This window comes from Miscanthus floridulus, chromosome 13 (genome assembly GCF_019320115.1).
Source record: "Miscanthus floridulus cultivar M001 chromosome 13, ASM1932011v1, whole genome shotgun sequence".
NCBI lineage: Eukaryota > Viridiplantae > Streptophyta > Magnoliopsida > Poales > Poaceae > Miscanthus > Miscanthus floridulus.
Genome location: NC_089592.1, coordinates 89,947,869 through 89,972,720, shown reverse-complemented (window position 1 = coordinate 89,972,720; position 24,852 = coordinate 89,947,869). Strand labels below are relative to the sequence as shown.

Genomic DNA, 24,852 nt, shown 5'->3' with positions numbered 1-24,852 from the left:
CCCAAAAATGGTGCAATTGATATTATTGATAATGTTTCTATTGAAGCATCTCAGGGCTGGCCTCAAATTGATGTTCTTGAAGAGACTTAGGGCCTATTTGGATCGGTACCTAAAAACGACGCCTGGGCCAGGCAGCTTCCCTAGGTCGTCGATTTCCAACGCCTAGGGCTGGATCGACCTGCCTGGGCGGGGCTCTCCAGGCGAGGCCACGATCCAAACAAGCCCTTATTCTATGCCCATTGTACTGCTTGATAAGGAAGGAGGATACAGTTCTAAAACCACTTCTCTTGAAGGGCCTTTTTGTTTGGTCAGTCCAAAGATGGAAAATGATCTTTTGCACACAATCGAAAAGAGTGGAAAATCAAGAAAAAGAAGCAGTCTTTTGGATAGATGTGACAATGAAAGCTCCAAAACTCTTGAACAGCAAAGCTCAGGATGTCATGTACTATCTGCTCCAATCAATGAATCTGCTCTACAGCTTTATCACCTTGCTGATACTACTGAGGCGCATGATGTCTTTGTCTAGAATAACATAGATATAGCTACAAGGCCAGAAGCTCTGAGTGCTGCTTCATCTAAGAGGGTAAGTGTATCGCACACTTTAGAAAGGAATAGTATAATGTTATTAGGCAAAAATGCAGATCATGTGCTACATGAATTGTCTGAAATCAACCATTAGGTCAAACAAAACACTCTTGAAAGACCAAGGTTTCAAACCTTTGAAGCATCAAATTCTATGGCCAGGCCATCGCTCAAAAATGGTTCATTGCACTCAACTAAATCTAATTTTCTAGAAGGGCTTGACTGTGTATCCTGTCCACTTCCCGAAAATGGTGCAATTGATATTATTGATAATATTTCTACTGAAGTATCTCAGGGCTGGCCTCCAACTGTTGTCCCTAAAGAAACTTATTCTATCCCCATTGTACTGCTTGATAAGGAAGTGGGACACAGTTCTGAAACCACCTCTCATGAAAGGCATTTTTGTTTGGTGAGTCCAAAGATTGAAAAAGGATCTCTTGCACATAATCGAACAGACTGGAAAATTAAGAAAAAGAAGCAGTCTTTTAGATAGGTGTGACAATGGAAGCTCTAGAACTATTATACAGCAAAGCTCAGGATGTCATGTGCTATGTGCTCTAATCAATGAATCTGCTCTGCAGCTTTCTCACCTGGCTGATACTACTGAGGTGCATGATGTCTGTGTCTAGAATAACATAAATATATCTGCAAGGCCAGAAGCTCTGAGTGCTGCTTCATCTAAGAGGGCAAGAGTATCACACATTTTAGAAAGGAATAGTGTAATGTCATCGGACAAAAGTGTGCTAATGCTAGAATGCCAGAGCTTTAGCATCCCTGTTCCATCTGACAGCCCGACCATTACTGAGAGGGCACTTCAGGGATCCTGTGAGTCTAAAAAGCTTGTTAACTTTTGTTCCAGCCTTTCTGTAAAGTATAAGATAAAACCTCTAGACAGTATGTATCAGTCACTACCATCTAGGTTCGAGAATCTCATGAATCGATCCCTTTCCTATTCCGTAGACACTTTTTTGCGTATCATTGTATTAATAGAAGAAAAAGAGAGTCATATATAGACCTGAACCCCACACACCCACCCACCACTGCATAGACACTGGATCACCGGTTAAGAAAGACAAAAAGACGACCCTACAACAGTCCATTAGACTGATCCTTCAGCAGAGAGCAGGGAAATTCCCTTGGCTCCTGCTAGGCTCCACCAATGAGCCTCTTCCCTAGCCAGAGCCAGAGCCAAGTTAACATTTGGGGTTGCCCCATTAAAAACACAATCATTTCTATGCCACCAGATGCTCTAGGCTCCCAAAATGACTAGGGAATTCAGACCCAACCTATAATCTCCACTAGCAGCACTATCAACTTTTCTCCACCAATTATCAAAGGATTGGTCAGAAGGTTGAGGAGCAAGTGCTACAAAACCAAAGCGCGATAGGAGGGAGAACCAAAAGTCTCTTGAGAATACACAGCCCACAAGAAGATGTTGAATGTCCTCCTCCTCTTGATCACATAGAAGGCACTAATCTAGATGAGGGAGCCCCCTCTTTACCAATCTATCCGCTGTCCAACATATATTATGAGCGACAAGCCACATGAAAAAAATTTGCATTTGGGGGGCAGGGGGGAGGATTTCCAATTTCTAGATTCTCTCATAAGGTTAAAAGAAGATTGCACCCTAAAAAAGTGTATCATAGCACTCTTTGTTGTATATTTTCCTGAAGTAGATAGCCTCCAGATGTGCGTATCAGGAATTTCCTCATTTAGCTCCACACCATTCAGGATATCCCAAAGGTCAAGATACTGAATCAAGGCAGTTGAACCGATCTCACCCTGTATGTCCTCTATCCATTTTCCCCTAGTTAGTGCTTCCAACACAGTATGTCTACTAGATCTTCTTTTAGGAACCAGTGCATATACCAGAGGTGCGATGTCCTGGATTCTTTTGCCATCTAACCATTTGTCCTCCCAAAAGAGTGTATTAGATCCATTTCCAACTTCAGTTATTATAGCCACAGAAATGAGGCCAGCTACTTCTCTACTGACTTGGATAGGTAGATTTGCCCATGGTTTGCTGGGCTCACTCCACTTGAGCCATGTCCATTGTGTTTTTAAGGTGATACTCAAAGCCTTCAGATCAGCAATCCTAAGACCACCTAATTCTCAGGACCGGCACACTTTAGGCCAGGCAATGAGACAGTGACCACCCTTTGCCTCTTTTCGACCTCTCCACAGAAAGGCCATTCTAATCTTGTCAATGGCTTTGAGAGCCCAAGGTGGGAGATCTGTTGCCATGGCCACATAAATCAGGATTCCTGTGAGAACATACTGCACTTGAATAACTCTACCAGCTCGGGTCATCAAATCAGCCTTCCACCCAGGAAGCTGATCTGCAATTCTATCAATGATGGGTTATACCTTCTCCTTAGTCAGCTTCTTGATGGTCAGGGGCAGACCCAAATATTTGCAAGGGAAATCCAGCATCTCATAGGGCAACAGATTCTAAATGAGGGCTAGATTTTCCTTAGCACAATGGATTGGTAGCACATTACTATTTTGAACAATTGTCCTAAGGCTAGATGCTTCACCAAATAAATCCAGTAGCTGTAAAGACAAATTGATATCTGCTGCATTTGGCTAAAGGAAAATGGCTACATCGTCAGCATATAAGGAGATTCTGTGCTGGATAGGCCTACTAGTCAAAGGCTGTAGTAGCCCAACTTCAGAAGCCCTTGTGAACATCTAATTTAACACAACCATAACAAGAATAAAGAGCATAGGAGATAGCGGATCTCCCTGTCTCAGTCCCCTTCTGTACAAAATACCTTCTCCTGGGATGCCATTCAAGAGAACTTGGGTGGACAAAGATGATAAGAGGCCACAAAACATGTCACACCAGCGAGAACCAAAACCCAATTTTCTAAGCACCTCCAAAAGGAAGGCCCAAGACACTGAGTCAAAAGCTTTGGTAATGTCAAGCTTCAGGAGAATTCTGGGCTGCTTTTTAGAGTGTAGGAATTTAACTGTCTGCTAGACCATCATGAAATTATCTTGAATGAACCTTTTTTGATGAAAGCACTTTGATTGGAGGACACCATCTCATCCAGCCGACCTGCAAGCCTATTAGCTAGGATTTTGGCCACAAGTTTGGCGAAGCTGTGAACCAAGCTAATTGGCCTATAATCCTTGACTTGAACAGCATGAGTCTTTTTTTGGAATCAGAGTAATGTATGCAGAATTTAGTTTCTAGAGGTTTCTAAAATTTCCAGTCCAAAGAAAATGAACTACTGCCATCACATCATTCTTGATAACTGTCTAGCAACTTTTATAAAATATGCCCAATGAACCCATCCGGTCCAGGAGCCTTATCTGGTGCCATCTCCTTTATGGTGTCCCACACTTCTTCTTCTGAAAAAGGCAAATCCAAAGCTTTAAGATCAAAGCCGGGGCTGCCAAGGGTGTCCAGATTGATAGTTCTCCCTCTAGCACACTCAGTCCCGATGAGACTGTCATAAAAATCTAGAACAGCCGCTGCCTTATCCTCATGCATTATGATAACCTGATCTCCAACATGCAATTTGGGGATGAAATTCTTCTTTTTTCTATATCTTGCATGTTGATGAAAAAGCCTTGTGTTGGCATCCCCATCCTTTAGCCAATTTATCCTGGACCTGAGTCTTGATATTGTTCTTAGCAGGGAAGATAGCGTCAGTGAATGCTTCTTGAGATTATTACATAGCCATAATTCATTAGGTTGAAGAGGCCTACTTTCTTGAGCAATATCAAGTTGGTGGACGATTTCTTTTGCCAGAAGCAATTGGGACTTGAAGTGGCCAAATTTCTTCTAACTCCAGCTCTATAACCCTCTGACAGTTGCCTTGAGTTTCAAAGCAAGGGTATCAAGTGGATAGGTTCTAGGCTGTACAGTGTCTCAAGCATCTTTCACTACTTCTAGAAAACCATCCAGAGAAGGCCAGAGAGCTTCGAAATGAAATCTTTTCTTGCAGCCAATGATATCCTGCAACCCAAGGATCAGGGGATAGTGGTCAGAGTGATTAGAAGCAGCACACTGCAAGAGACAACCTAGAAACTGATCTTCCCAATCTAGTGTACAGAACATTCTGTCCAACTGAACAAGAGTAGGGGAAGCATTAGTGAAGGAGTTGGTCCATGTATATTTACGACCGTGAAGAGGAATTTTAGAGACCCCTAAATCATTTATCCATCTTCTGAACCTTCCCATCATTGCTCTATTAAGATTGGAATTGTTTTTGTCCTCCTCCTTATAAATAAGATTGAAGTCTCCGACTACCAACCATGGCCCAGAGCACTGAACTCTGACATCCCTCAGTTCTTAAAGAAATTGGATCTTGTCTTGATCTTGTTGGGGGCCATATACATAGGTCAACCACCACACACTACCATCACATGAGTAGAATTGAATCGAGACACTGTGAGCATCCACCCTAGTAGCTCCAATAGTGCCTAGTTGAATCCGCCAAGCCACCAAAATTCCACCACTGGCTCCATCAGAAGGAAGGTAAATGAAATTATTATCAAATTCACTTCCTAACATGGACAGGACTAGACGCCTAGAAACCGTATTCATTTTAGTTTCTTGTAGGCAAACAACATCAATCTTAGAGGCATCCACCATGACTCTAACAACATCCTGTCTCGCTACTGAGTTCAAACCTCATACATTCCAATTTAGGGTGTGTGCCGGATCCATAATGATACTGAAGAACAAAAGCGACCTGGAGCAATCAAACAATACACTCTACCAAGTCAGCATCAGAAACTGCCTCAGGGAGTGCCCATCCGAAAAGAGCAGCTAGGGCCATAGTGTGAGAAGTTGGCATAGGCTGCTTAAAGCGTTGTGCATAATCATCCAGGGTTGTTGGCTAATGCGTTCCCTCTCTTCATCGACATTCATATCTAGTGCACGCATGACTTGTTTCTTCAGATGTGAGGGGCATACCTTCAATGTTGTCGTGGGGAAGCCCACAATCCGATGACTCCATCGAGGCTCCTTGCTAGGTGGCTCTAGCTTCTTCTTCCTTCGTTTATTGACATGAGGAATTGGCATGATACCCCCGAAATTTTTGTCAGAGCGTTGATGAACTCTGTTGCTAGGCTGGGAGGCGCACTCGAGGAAGCTTAGACAGCAACAGTTGAATCTACCGCCCTCTCTCTTCTATGAGGGTGGCGACGCGAGTAGACCTGTAAGGTCTGCTGCAAAGCCGCAGCCACCAGCTGAGCCACAGATGAGGAGTTCAAGGGGGTAGGAGCGATAGTGGCCGAGAGTGGCAAGTTCAAGGAGGAAGTAGCAGCAGTGGTGGGGTGTGGCGATTTTGAGGAAGAGGGAGCTGTAGTGGAAGTTTGTGCCGAGCTAGCTGGCCGTGGTCATAGGGAGGAGCAATCAGAGGACGACGACCGTGGGGAGGGAGGCAAAGTCTTGTCCGAAGGCACAGAGACAACATGAGGCTCGACCAGCATATCTGGGCTAGCAGAGGTGGGGGCGTTAGACTCAACCACCACATGGGCCTCGTTCAGTCCATCCAGGGAGGAGAGGGGAGGTGGCCTAGATGCCTCCAACTAAGGTCCCCTAGAGAGATCATCAGCCCAAGGCCCATCAGATTCTCCTCGTTCAGCAGGACGCGTCGAAGGCCCACAGGAGAGTTCCAGAGGGATCTCAATTTGTGGCCTATCATCAATCCGCCCGACATCAGTGTCTCTTTTGCCTTCCACCGCCGTATCAGTGGCAACACTCTCCTTAAACACATCTGCACACGTGTAGGAGCCCTCGAGCAATAGCCCCCCGATAACGACATCGTCCATAATCATGGTCTCCTTGGTTCCAGTTCAGTCTGCATCGGAACCACATGAAGCGACATCACATCGTGAGGCCTTAGCAGACATGGCCGACCGATCATCAATGTTGAGCACGACAGTTGAGGAGGGATCCCTAGCTACCTCAGGGACTTGAGAGCCCAACCTTTCATGGACCGAGGCCCTACCAGCCTAGCCAAAGGACTTAGCATCGCTCGGTGCCATGGCCTGAGCCGGAGAAGACAAAGAAGAATGAGTCCTACGACTTCGGTGATGATCACGATCTTCATCTTCATCTTCAGGGGGGAGCGGGGATCATGGTATGCACCAGACTCGATGGGGGGACAAACCGTGACCTTGATGGGGTAGGTTAACATCTGCACTTGGAACCACGTGCCAGAGGGGGCTCCACGATCTCCAGCGTCATCTCAGGGGGAAGAGAGCAGGATCGGAGCACCAAGCCTTCACCATGAACACATTGCGTCGATCAGCATTGCCCGGGTGCAGTCCATTAATCTAGCAGAGCTCATCCAAAAGAACTTCAGCGGTCGCCAAATTCCAGGCATGGGCAGGGATGCCCACGAGCTCAACTTCTACAGCCACTAGAAGGCTCGCTGCCGAGGCCTGGATAAACCCCGTCCATCGCATGACATGCAGCCGGGCAGAGGTGGTGACGATGGGGCGACCTCCATTGTAGACAATGCCAGCAAGTTCCACATTAGGCAAGATCAAGAGGAAACTGGATGGACCCCAGGGATGTAGGGTTAGTCAAGTTTCATCGATCTCAAACCTAAGGGCGATCGTGGCACGTATGAGCTCTAACCCGCCATCCCTAGGACCTCCTAGCCAGGTGATGACCAGAGCGCAACGCAAGTTATGCTAGCAAATGTAGTTTGGATTTTGATGGTGCTTTTATGGTTGTTGTACTAGGATCGATCTCAATTGTCGTTGGGACGCTCGCTCTTTCCTCTCAGGCTCTCGACGAACTTAGGATGAAACAGATGAACTCATGTTCAAGGGTCGAGACACAGGATTGGCGTAGCGCAACTCAACTTACTGCCTTTTCTTGTTTTTCTTTCCTTTTATTTGCACATGGATACAAGATGAGCGGTCTTCAACGATCACACACGCCCACGCCCTGCGGATTCACCGTGCCATCCCACGGCCATAGAACATGGGCAATGTGCGCCATGAAAAATGCCTAGATGCACACGACTCGGCATGGTCACCGTGACCAAGCCAAACTCTAGCTGAAAACTAGGATGTACTAGAAATAGAAAACTAGCATCCTATGCTAAACACGACATGCTTATTCTTTACAACAAACTCCCCCCTAATCATGTCATGCCGATGAAGACATTGACGATGCCGCTCCTGACGCGCAGCTCCTAAAGGCGTTCTCGTGGAAGCGGCTTTGTGAGCAGATCCGCCAATTGCTCACCAGTCCTAATGTAATCCGTTTTGATGGCCCCGGAATTGATGCAATCACAAATGAAGTGAAAACGGATGCCAATGTGCTTACTTCGATCGTGGAACACCGGATTCCTTGCTAGCGCTAGAGCGGATTTGTTGTCGATGTACAGTAGCGGTGCCACGGCTGCTTTGTTTGTCAGGTCTGCCAGCAGGCGTGAGAGCCAGACTCCCTGACATGCCAGCGGTAGCTCCGGCGATGTACTCCGCCTCGCATGATGACAGCGCCACCACTCGTTGTTTCTGTGACTGCCAGCTCACAGGGCTCTGTCCGAGGAAGAAGAGAGCCCCTGAAGTACTCTTCCGATCATCGCAGTCACCGGCCAGATCAGCGTCGCTGTAGCCAATCAACTCCAGCGCACCCTCACCGCGTCTGTAGACACAGCCATGAGAGCGCGACCCTGCAATGTACCGGAGAAGATGTTTGACGGCGCTCCAGTGCTCCGTTGTTGGCGCTTCCATGTACCTGCTCACCATGCCCACCGCGAAGGCAATGTCTGGCCGTGTATGTACCAGGTACCGCAAACTCCCGACGACACTGCGGTACAGAGTAGCATCAACTGGTGGATTGGAACTAGACTTGCTCAGTTTCAGTCTTGGCTCCATGGGAGTGCTGCATGGGTTGCACCCCTTGAGTCCAGCCCTCTCGATGATCTTCTCTGCGTATGCACTCTGACAGAGAGTAATCCCGTTTGTGCTCTGCTGAACTTCAATCCCCAGATAGTAATGGAGAGGACCGAGATCACTCATGCTGAATAGTGTGGCCATCTCCTTCTTGAACCGATCGACCTCCGCCTGGTTTGCACCGACCACGACGAGATCATCAACATAGACTCCCACTAGCAGTAAGCTGTTGCCGGCTTCCCGTACATACACGGCGTGCTCCGCCGTGCTGCACCTGAACCCAAGCTTCTGCAGTGAGCTGTCCAACTTGGCGTTCCAGGCTCGTGGGGCTTGCCGGAGTCCATACAGCGCTTTGTGCAGCCTGTAGACCTTCCGCTCCTTCCCTCGGATGCTGAAACCCGGCGGCTGCTCAACGTAAACCTCTTCTGCCAGATCACCATTCAAGAATGCGGACTTGACGTCGAGGTGGTGCACTGTCCACCCATGATGTGCTGCGATGGCAAGGAGGAACCGCACCGACTCGAGGCGAGCTACCGGACGCTGAATACCTCATCGAAATCCACGCCTGCGCGTTGCACATATCCCTTGGCCACCAAGCGAGCCTTGTGCCTAGTGATGTTCCCTTCTGCGTCGCGCTTAATCTTGAATACCCATTTGAGCCCAATGGGTTTTGTACCGCGCGGCGCATAGTGAGCGTCCAAGTCTTGTTGTCAGTGATCGACTTGAGCTCTTCCACCATCGCCTGTTGCCACTCCTTCGCGCCTGCAGCCTCATCATAGGTGGCAGGCTCATGGTCCACAGCAAGGAGCAGATCACCGTCCGCCACAAGCTCGTCGTCGTCGTACAGCAGGTTGTCGACGACCCTGAAGCGATGGGTGGCGTTGCTATCGTCGTCAGCGTCCAGTGTCTCCAGGGCTCCAGAGGTCGGAGACACGAACTCGACAGGGACCTGACTCTTCTGCGGCAACTCTCCTTGCCAGGGTATGGGGCCACCCTGTACCCACGGCGTGCGTGGCGATGTGGTGGCCGAGGACGTCGTTGATGCAGGTCCCGGTGCCGTGGTTGCCAGTGGTGATGGAGGTGGGGCCGATGGCGCAGGGGCCGCAGGTGATGCAGTGCCGCTTCGTGGTGATGTCCCTGCGGATCCGTGTCCCGCCGGTGTGGCAGCGACGATCTCCTCCTCGCCAGGAATCTCCCATTCGTCCTCCACCTCGAACTCACCTTGCTCGGTACTGTAGCCCGTCGCTCCGTTGTTACTGTTGTTGGGCGAGCTCCAGTCCCAGGCTGCGCCCTCTTCGAACACCGCGTCGCGCTGTGACTGTGCACGCGGCTCGCGGTAGGGTCAAACACCCTGTACGCCTTAGAGCCTTCCTTGTAGCCGATCATCACCATCTTCTTGCTTCGGTCATCCAGCTTCCCGGCGTTCGGCTTCGTGATCTTGACATGGGCGACGCAGCCGAACACGCGCAGGAAGTGAACTGCTGGCTTGGTACCGTACCATGCCTCATATGGCGTCCGCCCCACCTGGCTCCGCGTGGGGGCGCGATTGAGGAGGAACACGGCCGTCATTACAGCCTCCCCCCAAAGCCACGCTAGAATGTTCTTGGCCTTCATCATGCTCCGCGCCATGGCGAGCACGGTCTGGTTCCTCCGTTCGACCACGCCGTTTTGTTGTGGAGTATACGGCGCGGTCAGGTGTCGCTTGATGCCGTGCTCGGAGCAGTACTCGAGGAAGCTCGCCGACACGAACTCCCCCCCACGATCAGTGCAGAACGCCTGGATCCGCCGACCTGCTTCGTTCTCGACGCCGGCGCGCAGACGCTTGAACTGCTGCCTCGGCGTCGGACTTGTTGGCGAGCAAGGTCGCCCACATGAACCTGGACATGTCATCCACGACGAGCATGATGTACTTCTTACCACCAGGTGTTGGAGGTGTCACCGCGCCGCACAGGTCGCCATGGAGCAGCTCAAGGGGCTTCGTGGCGCGATACTTGGCCGCCTGCGGGAATGATGCTCGACGCTGCTTCCCCGCCAGGCACGCGTCGCATACGTGCTCGACATGCTCGATGGAGGGTAGTCCGCGCACCATGCCACTGCTGCTCATCTTCTGCAGGGCTTGGAACCCCAGGTGGCCGAAACGGGCGTGCCACCTCCACTCGTCGTCGTTGTAGCTCGCGGCCAGGCACACTGGCCTGGTGGGCTTGAGTGGAAGGATGTAGAGGCGGTTCGTTGTGCGCCTCACCTTGGCCAACAGCTCCCGGCTCCCACGATCCCACATCCGAAGAACGCCGTCGTCAATGTCGATCTTGCAGCCGTTCTCGTCCAGCTGGCCGATGCTGAGGATGCTGCTCCGGAGCCGCGGGATGTGATAGACGTCGTGGAACGCCCGGTGACCGCCGTCCTTCGACTCGAACAACACAGTCCCACGCCCCGCGATCTCCACCAGTGAACCATCACCGAATTTCACGGATCCGATGACGCCATGGTTCAGCTCGGAGAAGATGCTTGCATCGCCCGTCATGTGGTTTGATGCCCCGGTGTCGAGGTACCACTTCATCTCCCCGTGCACGGTACCCTCCTCCATGTCTGGCATGAGCTTGCGCTCGTTGAGGAAGACGTGTTCGACGTGGTGCATGCGGCGGACGTTGTCCTCCGCCGGGGTCACCACTGCCATGTATAGGGAGGGCGACTCCTCCTCCGCCTGGGCAAGGTTGGCTTGCGGCTGGCTTGCTGCCGCCTTCTCCTTGTCACGCTTCTTCTTACGGCACTCCCGCTTCCAGTGCCCGGACTTGCCGCAGTAGTGGCATGCGTCGTCGTCGCCGTTGCCACTGTTGCCGCCCTTGGACGGCCCCGAGCGCGGCTGCCCCCTGCCTGCGCCCCCTGCCGCGGCCACCTCCGCCACGGCGCGCGCCCGAGCCAGATTGCGCCCTGCCATGCGTGCCCGGCCCGTCAGTTGTTGAGGTTGAGGCGGGACGCAAACCGGGCCAGCATCTGCTCTTCGGTGAAGTAGAGCTTGCCGTCGATCTCCTTTCCGGCGCCGCCGTTGCCGGAAGCGCCGCCAGCGCCTGAACCGCCGCCGCCTCGGCCTCTCCTTCGATCTAGGCGCTCCTCAACTGCCTTGAGCCGCCCCACCAGCTCCTCCAGTGAGACCGCCTCGAGATCGAGGAGGGTCTCGATCGACGCCGCGATCTGACCGAACCGATCGGGGACGACCTGCAAGAACTTGCGGACGATCGTCTCCTCCTCCATCACGTCACCCAAGACGGCGAGCTGATCGGTGATCTTGGTGATGCGATACGCGAAGTCGTCGATGGACTCGCCCTCCTTGAAGACGAGGTCGCCGAACTCCTGACGCAGCGACTGCGCCCTGGCCTTCCTCACACGATCCACGCCGATGTGCCGCGTCTTCAACGCGTCCCACGCGGCCTTCGCCGTGGTCTTGTTGGCCATGCTCCCTCGGAGCTCCTCCGGCACCGACTTGCACAATGCCTCCAGCGCATTGCGGTCGTCGGTGAAATCGTTGGTGCCGACGTTGATGGCGTCCCACAGGTACCGGCCCTGCAGCATCACCTTCATCAGCGCCGCCCAGTCGGTGTAGTTTGTTCTCGTCAACATAGGCCACCCAGCATTGCCGATGTCCTTGACCGTGCGGTGAAGCACCAAGCCCACGGTCACCCCCGCCGCTGCCTCCTGCGCGGCCGCCGGGTGGACTCCAAGACCGCCGGCGCCCCGGCGATCGGGAATTCCGCGAATTCCTCGGCATGAACGCTGCGGTGATCGCTTGATGACGATCCCAGCGACGAAATCGGGCTCTGATACCAGTTGTTGTACTAGGATCGATCTCAATTGTCGTTGGGACGCTCGCTCTTTCCTCTCAGGCTCTCGACGAACTCAGGATGAAACGGATGAACTCGCGTTCAAGGGTCGAGACACAGGATTGGCGCAGCGCAACTCAACTTACTGCCTTTTCTTGTTTTCTTTCCTTTATTTGCACACGGATACAAGATGAGCGGTCTTCAACGATCGCCCGCGCCCACGCCCTGCGGATTCACCGTGCCATCCCACGGCCACAGAACGTGGGCGACGTGCGCCATGAAAAACGCCCAGACGCACACGACTCGGCATGGTCACCGTGACCAAGCCAAACTCTAGCTGAAAACTAGGATGTACCAGAAATAGAAAACTAGCATCCTATGCTAAACACGACATGCTTATTCTTTACAACAATGATGTCCAATGGTCAGACTTCTGGTTCATCAAATGTTTATAGTGTACAAGAGGATAGTGATGTTCCTTTGACCCTTTCATTTGAGAAGTATGACCTGGAAAAGCTCCCTGCAACGATTGGATCTAGTTTGGATTATCTTGGCTCTATATCAGGATTTGGTTGCTCTAAAATTGATGAAGATAGCACCATTCTAGGGGGAAATGAGAACCAAGCGAAACCATCTCATTCTATTGGTAGAAATTATTCAAGGCAATGCTTCGGTGGCAAAAGGCTGCTTGGGTATGCTACTAATATATATCAAAGCAAAGGAACAAGCAGCCTAGACTTGATAGCTGGGAAATCTTATATAAGGGAGCCTGATCAGAATGTGCATATCAGAGTTAATCAGGACATAAAGAACCCGAAGGAGGTTCGTGCTCTTTCGATTACAAATGCTGGAAAAATTACTTATTCACTCCATGACAGATTAAGTAAGACAGAAACGTCATGTAGCAAAAGTGAAAGGAAAAGATGGGAAACAAATCTTAAGAAAGGTTGCAGGCCTCGGAATACAGTATCAAAACTGACATCAATTATACCACTTGCAAAACAAAATCAGCAGGCATCAAAATCATGTGGTAAGTCTAATCTGTTTACAACTATTTTTAGTTCGAAATTTAATTTAATGCAAGTGTTCTAATGTAGTCATGCATGATGCTATGATCATAATTCATATGCTTGATGCTGTACAGAATGCTTACATTCTTTTCCTGAATGGGCACATCAGACAATCCAATAAATGAAACTTTTCACTTGCAGCAAAAAGAGATGTTAGAGTGAGGGCACTTAAGGTGGTGGCAGCTGCAAAGCGTCTTGAAGAGAAGAAGCAAACCGAGCGTGAAATGCACAAAGCAGCTGTGAAACTAGAGCTTCAAAGATTAAAGCAAGAGAAAGAGCACAGACAAAAACAAGTGGAGCACGAGAAGAAAACAGGAGCAGACTTTATTACTACGAAGAGGCAGAGAGAAGGTGATGGAAAGAGGGAGAATGACAGAAAAAAGAAATGTGCTGAAGAGGCACCGAAACATAAAAAGCAGCTGGAGGAAATAATACATTCTACAAATACCGTGAAAGATGCCTGTCCAAAAGATACTGTTAGTAAATACTGAAACTAACATCGCTTTTCAAATTACTATATGAACTATCTTTTTAAGTCATTTTAATCATTTCAGGATGGCAAGGATCTTGTGGAGAATTTAGTCGAAAGGGTAGGAAATCAATTATTATCTGATGAAAGGATGGAATCTGTTCAGAGACTTTTAGCATCTGAAAGCAACAGTGTGAAGGCCATGTATGCAGATTGGAAATCAGCAGGTTCTGGGCTTCAGGTTCCGGAAAACTTGTCAGACAATGTGGATAAGGTATACTCTTTTAGTTGATTTATCTATATGAAATTTTAACAATCCTTAGGATCGAAGGTACCTTTTCGTTTTCTTCAAGGGCTATAAAGTCCCAGATTAATCCTGAAACAGGAAAGGAGAACTAGTGCTCTTCTCATTAATGAGGGAGTAAGAAAAGTGTTAACAAAATATTTTTTGGTAGGGCAAGATTGTTATGACATATAATTAACTTGGAATCTAGATGTGAGAGCTATTGCAGTTGTCAGGTGTGGACCTATGCTATAAGCTGTGACGGACAGTGCATGCTACAATTATTACATTCTATTGTATTTTTTGCAAACTACTGGGAAGGTTCCCCTATGACAGGTTCTAGCTAGACCCGCCAACAACAATTTTCTAATAATTTCAATTCAATTCTCTATAGTGCCTATTAGAATTATACAAAAAATACAACTGAAGTTTTAAATATAAGCATAGTTGTTACATTATCTAGTCATTCTCTTGCAAGGAGAACACATCATGACTGTACACATCAAAATATCACACACAGTCCAGATGTACATCTGGTACCAAAACTTGAAACAGTTGAGATGCTGACAAAAAATACAGGGTGAAAGCAGTGGGATCCTTTGATTCGCAGTTTCGCACAATGCATTATATTGATTACCAGAATCTAGTGGCTTTCCTTGTGGTTTTCTTTCATTTACCAGAACTTTGTAGACATTATGGTTTGAGAAGTATTCTGCTTAACATTCATTCTGTAAACATATCGCAGTCCTATGGAATGACACCTTATGAAGATTCTGATGCAAAGGATTTCGAAATCTTGGAGCATCAAAGGGAAATAAGGCGTAGATGTAAATTGATTCCATCATGGGCTCAGTAAGTACTCTATACCTATAAGTCATAGCTATCCATGACCAATTCTGTTTCCAAAAAAAGTCGAGTACATTAGATAATACACTGGGCACACTATCAAACTTATTATAGGACAGCGGTGCTCTAGTTGAAATTGCTTCTGTTTTTATTTTTATTTTGTCATCCTAACTTAATGTGAATTTCCTTATAACATTTTCTGTGACCAAATGCTCCTCTTTTGAAGCAGACATGGAAAAGTTATTCCTTATAGAAACTGAGAATTTCCTGCCATGCTAATATAGAAACTAGGGATCCTGCGCTACTCTATGTTCCAGTGCTGAATTCATATTGATCCTGCTAACTGCATTTTGTTTGCTCATATTTTCAGGGAAGAAAACTTGGATAAAATCTTGGTATCCAATCTGGCTTTAGACCCCAGAGAAGTTTTTGCTCGTGAGTGTTCTGCCATTTCATCTGATGGTAAGCTCCAATGTACCACACTATTAGGAGTAACACTATTTTTCGTTATTGCTGTGACTGAATTTGCAGCCCTACTTTTGGTGCAGTTCTTACGCCTGGCATTCCTCATCAGCCATTCAATTAGCTGGGCATTAACAACTATTGTGATTCTGTTAAAATAATAATGCTTTCTCCTGCATCGCTGAATTCTTTCTTCTGCAACAAAATGTACAGGCAAATCTCCTCCCTCCCTCTCTCACTGCTAGTTATCTTCAGAGTAATGCATTGAGAACAATTACTGTGTTTCACGGCTGCAGATCCTAACTGTACTCCATCACTGTAGTACATTGTATGACTTTAGTTAAGTAGAATAACAACCTTCTGTGATGCAATATCCCTAGGTGCAAATAAATCATGTCTAAAATTTTAGTTGATGAGCATGCTGTTAGATTTTAGCCAGTATTAGTGTAGCATAACTGGCCTTGCTTTTGCTCATTTTTATAGCAGGAGACCAAAAATGTGTTATTGCTGAGAAAAAATAAGCTGTGTGCCTAATGTGTTTGGGCACCCAGGGGAAACTTTGTCCAAAGAAACCAAATGAGCCAAGGTTCTGGCTTCTGCCTGTACAAAGAAACCTAGGACTAGTGACCTCAACCTTTAAGATCTCCTGTGGTAGGATTCACCTAAACTGAACTATCCTTTTGTAACGGGCAGATAAAGCTGTTCAGTGCTTAATTTGATGCCCGAAAGTAGGCAGGCCATCTTGCAACCCTGTCAGCACATGTGATGTGTACCTTGAATTCTTGATACCCGAACAAGAAAACGGCTGGCAGAGTGCTACGTACTATATCCTGTCAGGACCATTACTACCAACTATATATATATCTTGTTGCAGTTTTCATTCACCAAATTGCTGTTTAGATCAGCATTTGTAAGATTGCAACCCTTGACCCCCTCTGTGCTGATGAGTGTGGTCATATACTGCTGTCTCTAGAGTTAGTTTCTTGCAGAGTTGTAATGTCACAATATATTTTTTGTTCTTGCGCAGTTGCACTGCATCTTCTATGGCATCTGATGTTGAATCTGAATGTACTGTTGGTGTCGTCGCGTGTGTTTTTCCCCCGAGGTCCTTGCACTAACCCAAGCCTTCTTTCCCTTTCCCTTTTGCAGGTGACTGATGATAAAAATAAAAGGCTGGCGGCTCTTTCTCTCGGGCAGCATTTTGTTTTGCACAGGGACAACGGGGGGGGGGGGGGGGGGGGGGGGGGGGACCATCAGCTCCCGCCCCAACCTGTGGTTCACGGTACCGTATCTATACTCTGCTGCTCATTTCACCACTGTTACTACGGTACATGCATTCTGCACAAACACTGCTGGCATGATGATACTGATATCAAGCACTACCTTGTTGGTTGGTCCATGCATGGGATTTGGATCCGGCCTGGTCAAAGATCAGTTGGACGTACGTACAGCTAGTTTAGTGGACACATTGGTACCTAGGATCCTGTTGTATCATTACCACTGATTAATCGGTGGTGTTTGTAGGAAAAAATCCAGGTCCAGCGTGGACGCTGGAGGGGCATGTGGCTTCTGGATTAGAACACGTACTTGTAGGGCATCTCTCGCTGTCACTTGTGAACTACTACTATTATACAATAATAACCAGCCGTTGGACTTGGTACATGGCTGCCTACAGTTTGATGAATGCTCGGTCAGAGCGTGCACGCTGTGCTGCATGATAAACTACTACTCCGTAGGAGTATAGTACTAGTACTAGTACTAGTATATATAGTGTACCTGCTGTGCGGGTGCGGCGGCACTGTTCGCGATGGGTGTCATGTCTTGGCACGCTCCGAGCCACGCAAACGGAGCTTGCCTGCCTACCTACTGGACACAAATACGCCTCTGTTCGGTGAAGGCGACTTCCATTCTCGCAAAATTAAAATTAAAAAGGAAGCCCTCGCTACTGGCTAGTGTTAGCAGCACTACTACAAAGCTCTCGGCCAGTGCCCAATAGGAGTGAGTAGTTATGTCTTTTTTGTTTATGATATACTCCCTTCGTATAGGTTTTAGAAGTCGTTCTAGCGCATAATCAGAGTTGAGGAAAGGAAGTCGTTCTACCGCTCATGCAAAGTTTTGGACGCCGCTGCCCCTGCATGCACGCGCTCCGGCTCCCGCGCTGCGCTCCGGCTCCCGAACAGCCACACGTTAATAGCGCCGCGTCAAGGCAGTAATCACGCGCCGCCTTCCTTCCTCTCCGTAGCACGCTAGCCACTCATTCCTCTCCAGCTGAACGCTCGCCGTGGAGTCCGGCGGCCTAGGGTTTAGGGCTTGCCTTCGCTTCCTCACCATGGAGTCCGGGGGCGCAGGTGCTGCTCGCCATGTAGTCCGGCGGCGCGGGTGCTGCTCGCCGCAGAGTCTGTCGTCGCGTCTGTTTTTTGCCGCGGAGGACGTCGTGCCGCACTTGGAAGAGACGCACCAGAGTCGCAGGAGCTCGTCGCGTTTGAGTCGCAGGAGCTCGTCGCGCCTGAGTCGCAGGAGCCGGAGGAGGTCGTCGCGCCGGACTCAAAGATGGAGGTGGTGCCGGAATCACAGATGGCGCCGGACTCCATCACGCTGGAGTTGCAGGAGCTCGCGCCGGACTCGGAGATGGTGCTGGATTCCTTGCCGCCGGGGTTTTCAGATTTTTGAGATAGGTAGAACTCATTTATAAACTCATTTATAAACCTTACCGGGCAGGTTTTGTAGATAATCGAAATCAACCGCACCAAACTCGTCTAGTGGCAAGTTCAAATCAAACCCTGTCCAAAAAAGAAGAAAGAAAATGAGAAACATTAGCACACGTCGTTGCTTTGAATATAAAAAAAGAATAAACGAACTGAGTACATTACCATATGTGGTGTGATCCTCCAATATTGCCTCATTGAGATCGAATGGAAGATTGTCGTCGTCATCTTCTTCTACACGAACGTTCAAATCGAATGGATTAGCCATTGCAGTGGAGAAGAGGTAAGCCATGTCGTTTAAGCAAGCAAGCAAGGAAGGCAAGGGAGGATGAAGCACTTGAAGCGTCGGACCTGCTGAGCATTTAAATAGATCAACCAAGGAACGAGGTGTCGGACCTGCTAAGCCAACATGCTGAGCGCGCGCAGTGGAAAAAACGAGCGCCAGCGCACTTAAACGCAAAAAAAACGAACCAAACTAACGAGGCTAAACGCGCCTCATCGCGGTTGAACTCGCGCCAACGGCGAAAATCGAACGCCGGAGCGCCTCCCTACCGCGAGTGCGAACGGCAAAATCGCGTAGAAACTGCCCAAACGCAAGCACCACGCCCAGCCGCAAACGCGAAAAAACGAGCCATGCAGCCAAAGCGCAAGCGCCACGCAGCAAAAAAAAAAAAAAAAGGCGTCCATCGAGTTTCGAACTCGAGTCGCTGCACTTACAACTCGATGCAGTAACCATCCGAGCTAAGGAACTTTCTCATATAGAATGCACCCGTAACCCTATTTAATAGGGGAATATAGGAAAAAATATTCCCTAATTAATTGTTTTCCAAAAATAATAAAAAGATGGTAATAGGGCCAGGCGGGCACGAATTCCCGAGGCATGGCCGGTGCGTTGTGCCTCGAGGTTAGCGTGCAAATTACCATTGTTTATTAGCGGCGGCTTGTCCTAAAAAAAATTAGCGGCGGCTCGAGTACAGGTCCACTGTACTATCCATCCAGAGAAGAGAGGGCGAGGAGGGGACAGCGAGTGATTCAAGGCTGTTCCCTGCCGCCATTTCCACTGGGCTGCTTGGGAGCCACCAAAACCTGCGTTCCGAATTTGCCCTCCAGAGGAGAGACGAAGACGACACCAGTGCCGTGGAAAAAGAAAAAAAAAAAGAACAAGTGTCGCTCTGCAACAAACATCTTTGGCGTGTTTATTTAAGCTCTCGGCTCACTGGAGTAATAAAAACGTTGAACGACCTGGTACCTGTCAGGAAATACGCCACGTCGAGCAGTTTATGCCCTGTTCGCCTGAAGTTACCGGCCGCACCGTTTCAGCAAAATAACGGTATTTTTCTCTCGTAACAAATTAGCATCAGTCGTTTTTTCTAGCCAGCCGAACCGGACATTAGCTGAATGAAGCATAAGCACGGTACGCACCTGCTGACAAGAAACACTACTCAGGCCTTGTTTCCTCAATCGTCTTGTTCGTTTCGCTGAAATTTGGCTTATGCTGTTGCTTATGTTGATTTGTTATTAGAGAAAAACATTCGGGCTGTTTGCTGGTCTGAAAATTTTAGCTAGCTGGCTGATCCCCCCTCTCAAGTTACTGTTCACCAAACCAGCCAAACAGTATTTTTCTCTCACAACAAATTAGCTGGAACAGTGTTTTTCAGCCAAGTTTCAGACCAGCGAACGGGGCCATTATTCGTTCGCTGAAAAGTAATGCTGAAGTGGAATTTAAGTTTCACTCCGATCCACCCAACACATGTGGATTGATTCGAATCCGACTACATCCAACGCAAGGCATCACTGTCCCAGAATGAAAAGCTAAGTATTTCTAGTTTAGCCCATATTTAGTTCCAAAAACTTTTCCCAAAAAGTGTTACAGTAGCCATCACATCAAATCTTACGATACGTGCATAGAGCATTAAATGTAGACGAAAAAAACTAATTGCACAGTTTGATTGGAAATCACGAGACGAACGTTTTGAGCCTAATTAGTCCATGATTGAACACTAATTGCCAAATAAAAACGAAAATGCTACAGTATCCAAATTCCCAAAATTCACCCAACTAAACACACCCTTAGTCAATTATAATACAGAGGGAGTATACAGATAGTATTAGTATTTTTTATGTGCAGTAAATATATGGAATCTAGTTTACATTACTTATTAAAAGATACTCCGTACTACAGATGTTGATACTACCATGCACATAAACATGGTCAATTTTGAGATTACTAGAATTTTGAGAAACCAGATTTTTATTCTTTCTAGGATTGAGGAAGTAGTATCTCGGCCATTTAATTTGCCGTTTATTTTTTGTTGGGGCTTCTTTATTGGCTTAATCAAAAGCCTTGCTAAACATGCGCACACAAAAACGACTTTTGAAGGAAAAAACGACGAAGCCAAAACCATTTTTGATTAGGCCCTGTTCGCTTGAACTTATCAGCACGACTTATCATCCATGGTACACTGTTTTCTCTCACAATAAAACAACATCAACTAGCTTATCAACCAAAAGAACATAATTTTTTTCTAGCTCCACCAATTTTTAGCCCTGCCATTGCTAAAGAGTAGGACTACTCCTACCTCGTGTTACTTTTTTTTTTAGAAGTAGAGTACCACTATACCAGTAGCTCAGTAACTACGGTAGCAGTAGTTACTGTTGGATAATACAGTAATCACCTTGGGGGTCTGCACCCAAAAGTGACCCTGGTTTTTTTTTTTTTTTTTGCCAGAAAGTGACCCTGGGTTGGGTGGGTCAAAACTGAAAACTGGGACGGTTGCCCAGGCCTCGAGGAGGGTGAGTGAGTGAGTGAACATCTGACATGTGAGTAAAAAAAAGGAAAAAGAAAGGGGAGCAGAGAGAAAAGAACAACAAAGCACCACCAAGTGCTCTCTGGTCTCTGACAGTGGGTCAGCAGAGCACGCCCAGATCGATTCGACGCCACTTGTATATAGGCCTACAGGGGCACCCCAAGGCCCAACAAGCCATAGCTTTGACCCTTCTCGTCTTTGCACAACCTTGCCCCCTCTGACTGACCCTGACCGCCCTACTCCCTCCCCACACCGCGCACCGGCAGGTGGCAGCGCCGCTGGAGGAGCATGCCGCCCCCACTTTATTTAATCTGCTGCCTTTCGCCATCCCCAACATGACCACCACCACTCTGCAGCGAAATCCTGTATAGGAGTCGCTCGCGCATCAGCGGAGGCAGAGGCAGGCCGGCCGCCGGGCAGGACGCAGGACCGCATTCCGTTCCGCCGCCACTGGCCGCCTTCCCCTAGCAGAGGTACGCTCGCTGCCCTTCCTTCCTTCCCATCCCGCCCTGGCTATGGTTGCTTCTTGCGTCCCTGACTGACTCTGATTGATTTGACTGATTGGGGGTGGGGTGGGTGCCGTCCGTCCCTCCTTCCCCCATCACTTCCTCCAACGTTGGTTTCTTTCTTTCTCGCGTTTCTTGTTTGTTCATCTGTCGATGCAATGCCGCCGCCGCCGCCGCCCGTCACTTTCTTCATCTGCTCTGTACCTCTGTTCCCCTTTTCTTGACGCATTTAATGGCCTCCCTCCGCTCCACGTTCAGCGCCTAGCAGATGTCCGATGTCGATGTGCTTGCTGCTCGTAGCCTGCCTGCCGTGCCTACCTCCTGTGATTCCGGTGTGATCCACTTCCTTTCCTTTCCAAGGGGAGGGGAGAAAGCGGGGAGGCGCTCGTGATTCCGCCACCTGTTCCGGTCCAGGTTGCAGCTAGCCAGCGCTTTTCTTGCTAATCTTATTAATCTCCTGTTCCGGCCTGGCCACTCGTGGAGCCACGCCCACATTCGTCCCCCACCCCCGTCTCCTTTCCTGCCAAACGCTGGCGCCTCTCTGTGATCTTTGGGGCCTTGTTCATAGTGCTGTGCCGGGTGCCATTTGCTGCTTCTTCTTCGCTGATGCAATGGGCCGGGTGCTGGATCTGTGCGGTGGTTCGGGCTTCCTCTAGGTGCGGCTGCTTGCTTGCGCCTATCTCCTTGCTCCCTGCCCGCAAATCTTGCGTGCAGCTGCAGCAGCTTGTTATTTGAGCGTTTCTATGAATGCTTTAGGTTTCCCAGTTCTCACCCGGTGGGTGGGCTGCTAGTCTCTCCCAGCAATTTTGTGGTGTTTGAAACGTGTTTGTATTTTCTGTTAAATTCCTGTACCAGTTCTCTGTCAACAGCTCTGCTTTTTAGACGGCTCCTATCAGCGTACTACGTTCTAATATACTGTTCTTTGTTCTTCATTGTTTCTGTAGATGCCGGGGAACTCAATTGACAAGTGAGCAGTCTTGTTAGATTTTGGATGAAGTGAAGTGAAGTGGAGTAAAAATTGGATCTTCACTAGTCTGATTGATCTGCACTGCTAGAACTCCTTGTGATCACCATGTCCGTGGAGGTTGCCAAGCACGACGTGCCTGGGCACCAGGCTACTAAACCAGTGGCTGATCATGCAATAGATCCAGTTCCTGCAAAGGAGGACAAGAAAGCAATGGATGGTGCGCCGAAGCTTGCTGCTGCTAAGAATGTCCTGGAGGAGCAAAAGTCCTCCCATCGGCGGCAAGAGTCTTCTGCATCAATGTTGGACAAGGGTCCTTCCAGTGTTTGCTCAGACTGCGGTGTCCTGGACGAGCCGCCAACCCCTGCACGGCGATTCTGGGGAAGCTGAAGGATATCCAGAGCTTGGACTGCAGGTGGTGGTAATCAGGAGAAGAATACGTCGCAGAAGAGCAGCATGAGCTGAGAGCTTTGCTTCTGCCAAGGCCAGCGATGGGGCCAACAGCCTGAGGAAGACCAGCGGCAGTGCTAAGATCAGCGACCGGGCTGATTTTCCAGAGAGTGGGAAAGAGTAGCATGTGCCGCCCGAGCGCGAGCAGCAACATCAGCGATGAGAGCTCGTGCAGCAGCATGAGCAGCAGCACTGACGAAGCCGCACAAGGGGAGTGATTCTAGGTGGGAAGCCATCCGAGTGATAAGGTCTAGGGATGGCATCTTGGGTTTGAGCCACTTTAGGCTGCTTAAGAAGCTGGGCTGTGGTGATATTGGCAGCGTGTACCTCTCTGAACTGAATGGCACGAAGAGTTACTTTGCCATGAAGGTCATGGACAAAGGGTCATTGGCGAGCCGGAAGAAGCTTCTTCGAGCGCAGACAGAGCGGGAGATACTGCAATCTTTGGACCATCCGTTTCTTCCTACACTGTATACCCACTTCGAGACAGATAAATTCTCATGTTTGGTGATGGAGTTCTGTCCAGGAGGGGACCTGCACACCCTTCGACAAAGGCAGCCTGGAAAATACTTTTCAGAGCAAGCAGCCAAGTATGTTTCAACTCTTAAAATTACAGTACTTGTATATATATTGCAAATATTAATTTTCTTTTGAAGTTTACTAGTCCTATATTGATTATTTTTCTTTGCTGCTTCCATTTTCTCCTTTTCTGTTAGTACTGTCCAGTGTAGTAGCTTGTTGATCATATTTAATTATCCTGGCATTCGCCTCTGAATGTATCCCTTACTTTGAGCTTGTATTGTAGTATATTTTTACTGTTACATATAATCCAACACCTCAGATCATACTATAAATATGCTCATAGTCATTTCTTCAAGGTTCTATGTAGCCTGAAGTTCTCCTCGCACTGGAGTACCTGCATATGCTTGGGATTATATACCGTGATCTGAAGCCGGAGAACTGTCCTTGTTCGGGAGGATGGGCACATCATGCTCTCTGATTTTGACCTCTCACTTCGTTGTGACGTAAGCCCTACTGTTGTCAAGTCTGCCAACCCTGGACCTAGATGCACTGCAGAGGAGCAACCAAGCATACTGTGTGCAGCCTGCTTGTATCGAGCCATCCTGCATCCAGCCCGGCGTGTGTTGCTCCGACTACTTGCTTTGGTCCCCGTTTTTTCTCCTCCAAATCCAAGTCCAAGAAGGAGAAGAAGCCAAAGCCGAAGCCTGAGATCGTCAACCAAGTTAGCCCGCTGCCCTGAGCTCATCGCGGAGCCGACCGATGCTCGCTCTATGTCATTTGTTGGCACCCATGAGTACTTGGCAGCCAGAAATAATCAAGGGAGAAGGCCATGGCAGTGCTGTGGATTGGTGGACCTTTGGTATATTCCTTTACGAGCTCCTATTTGGTAAGACCCCTTTCAAGGGGTCAGGAAACCGGGCTACACTCTTCAACGTTGTTGGTCAGCCCCTGCGGTTCCCAGAGTCCCCAATTGTGAGTTTCTCAGCTAGGGACTTGATAAGAGGGATTGCTGGTCAAAGACCCGCAGCATCGTCTTGGCTACAAACGAGGGACTACATGAGATTAAGCAGCACCCGTTCTTCGAGGGTGATGAATTGGGCGTTGATACGGTGTGCAAGCCCTCCAGATGTACCAAAGCCTGTCGAGCTGGATCGCCCACCGAAGCCAGGCCCCAGCTAACGATAGGGTTGCTCCAGCCTGCCAACCAGAAGGGCCCAGATAACTTTCTGGAGTTTGAATTCTTCTAGAGTAGTTTTCCTTTCAGTTTTGTAATGTGGGTCAGTGCATGCAAGCTGGTGTATGAAAGGAGGAAGATCAGTTCGGAGGCGTATACTGTGATGACTGGTGATGCTCTGTTGTAAGCTGTAGCTCTATTTCAAGTAGCTCTTGTTCTTTTTTCCCTCACCGTTGAACTGCTAATGACCCAATTTATACCGGGTCAATGTTGCAATTTTTAGAAAATCTTGTGGTGCTTAAAGAACACAGGGGAATACTTT

General features: G+C 48.7%; 2 pseudogenes; both read left to right on the top strand.

Moving 5' to 3' along the window:
- The first annotated feature begins 398 nt into the window (after positions 1–398).
- LOC136500288 (uncharacterized) lies at positions 399–18,072 on the top strand (annotated as a pseudogene).
- A 4,265-nt stretch (positions 18,073–22,337) lies between these two features.
- On the top strand, positions 22,338–24,603 carry LOC136501379 (serine/threonine-protein kinase D6PK-like; annotated as a pseudogene).
- Positions 24,604–24,852: the final 249 nt, after the last annotated feature.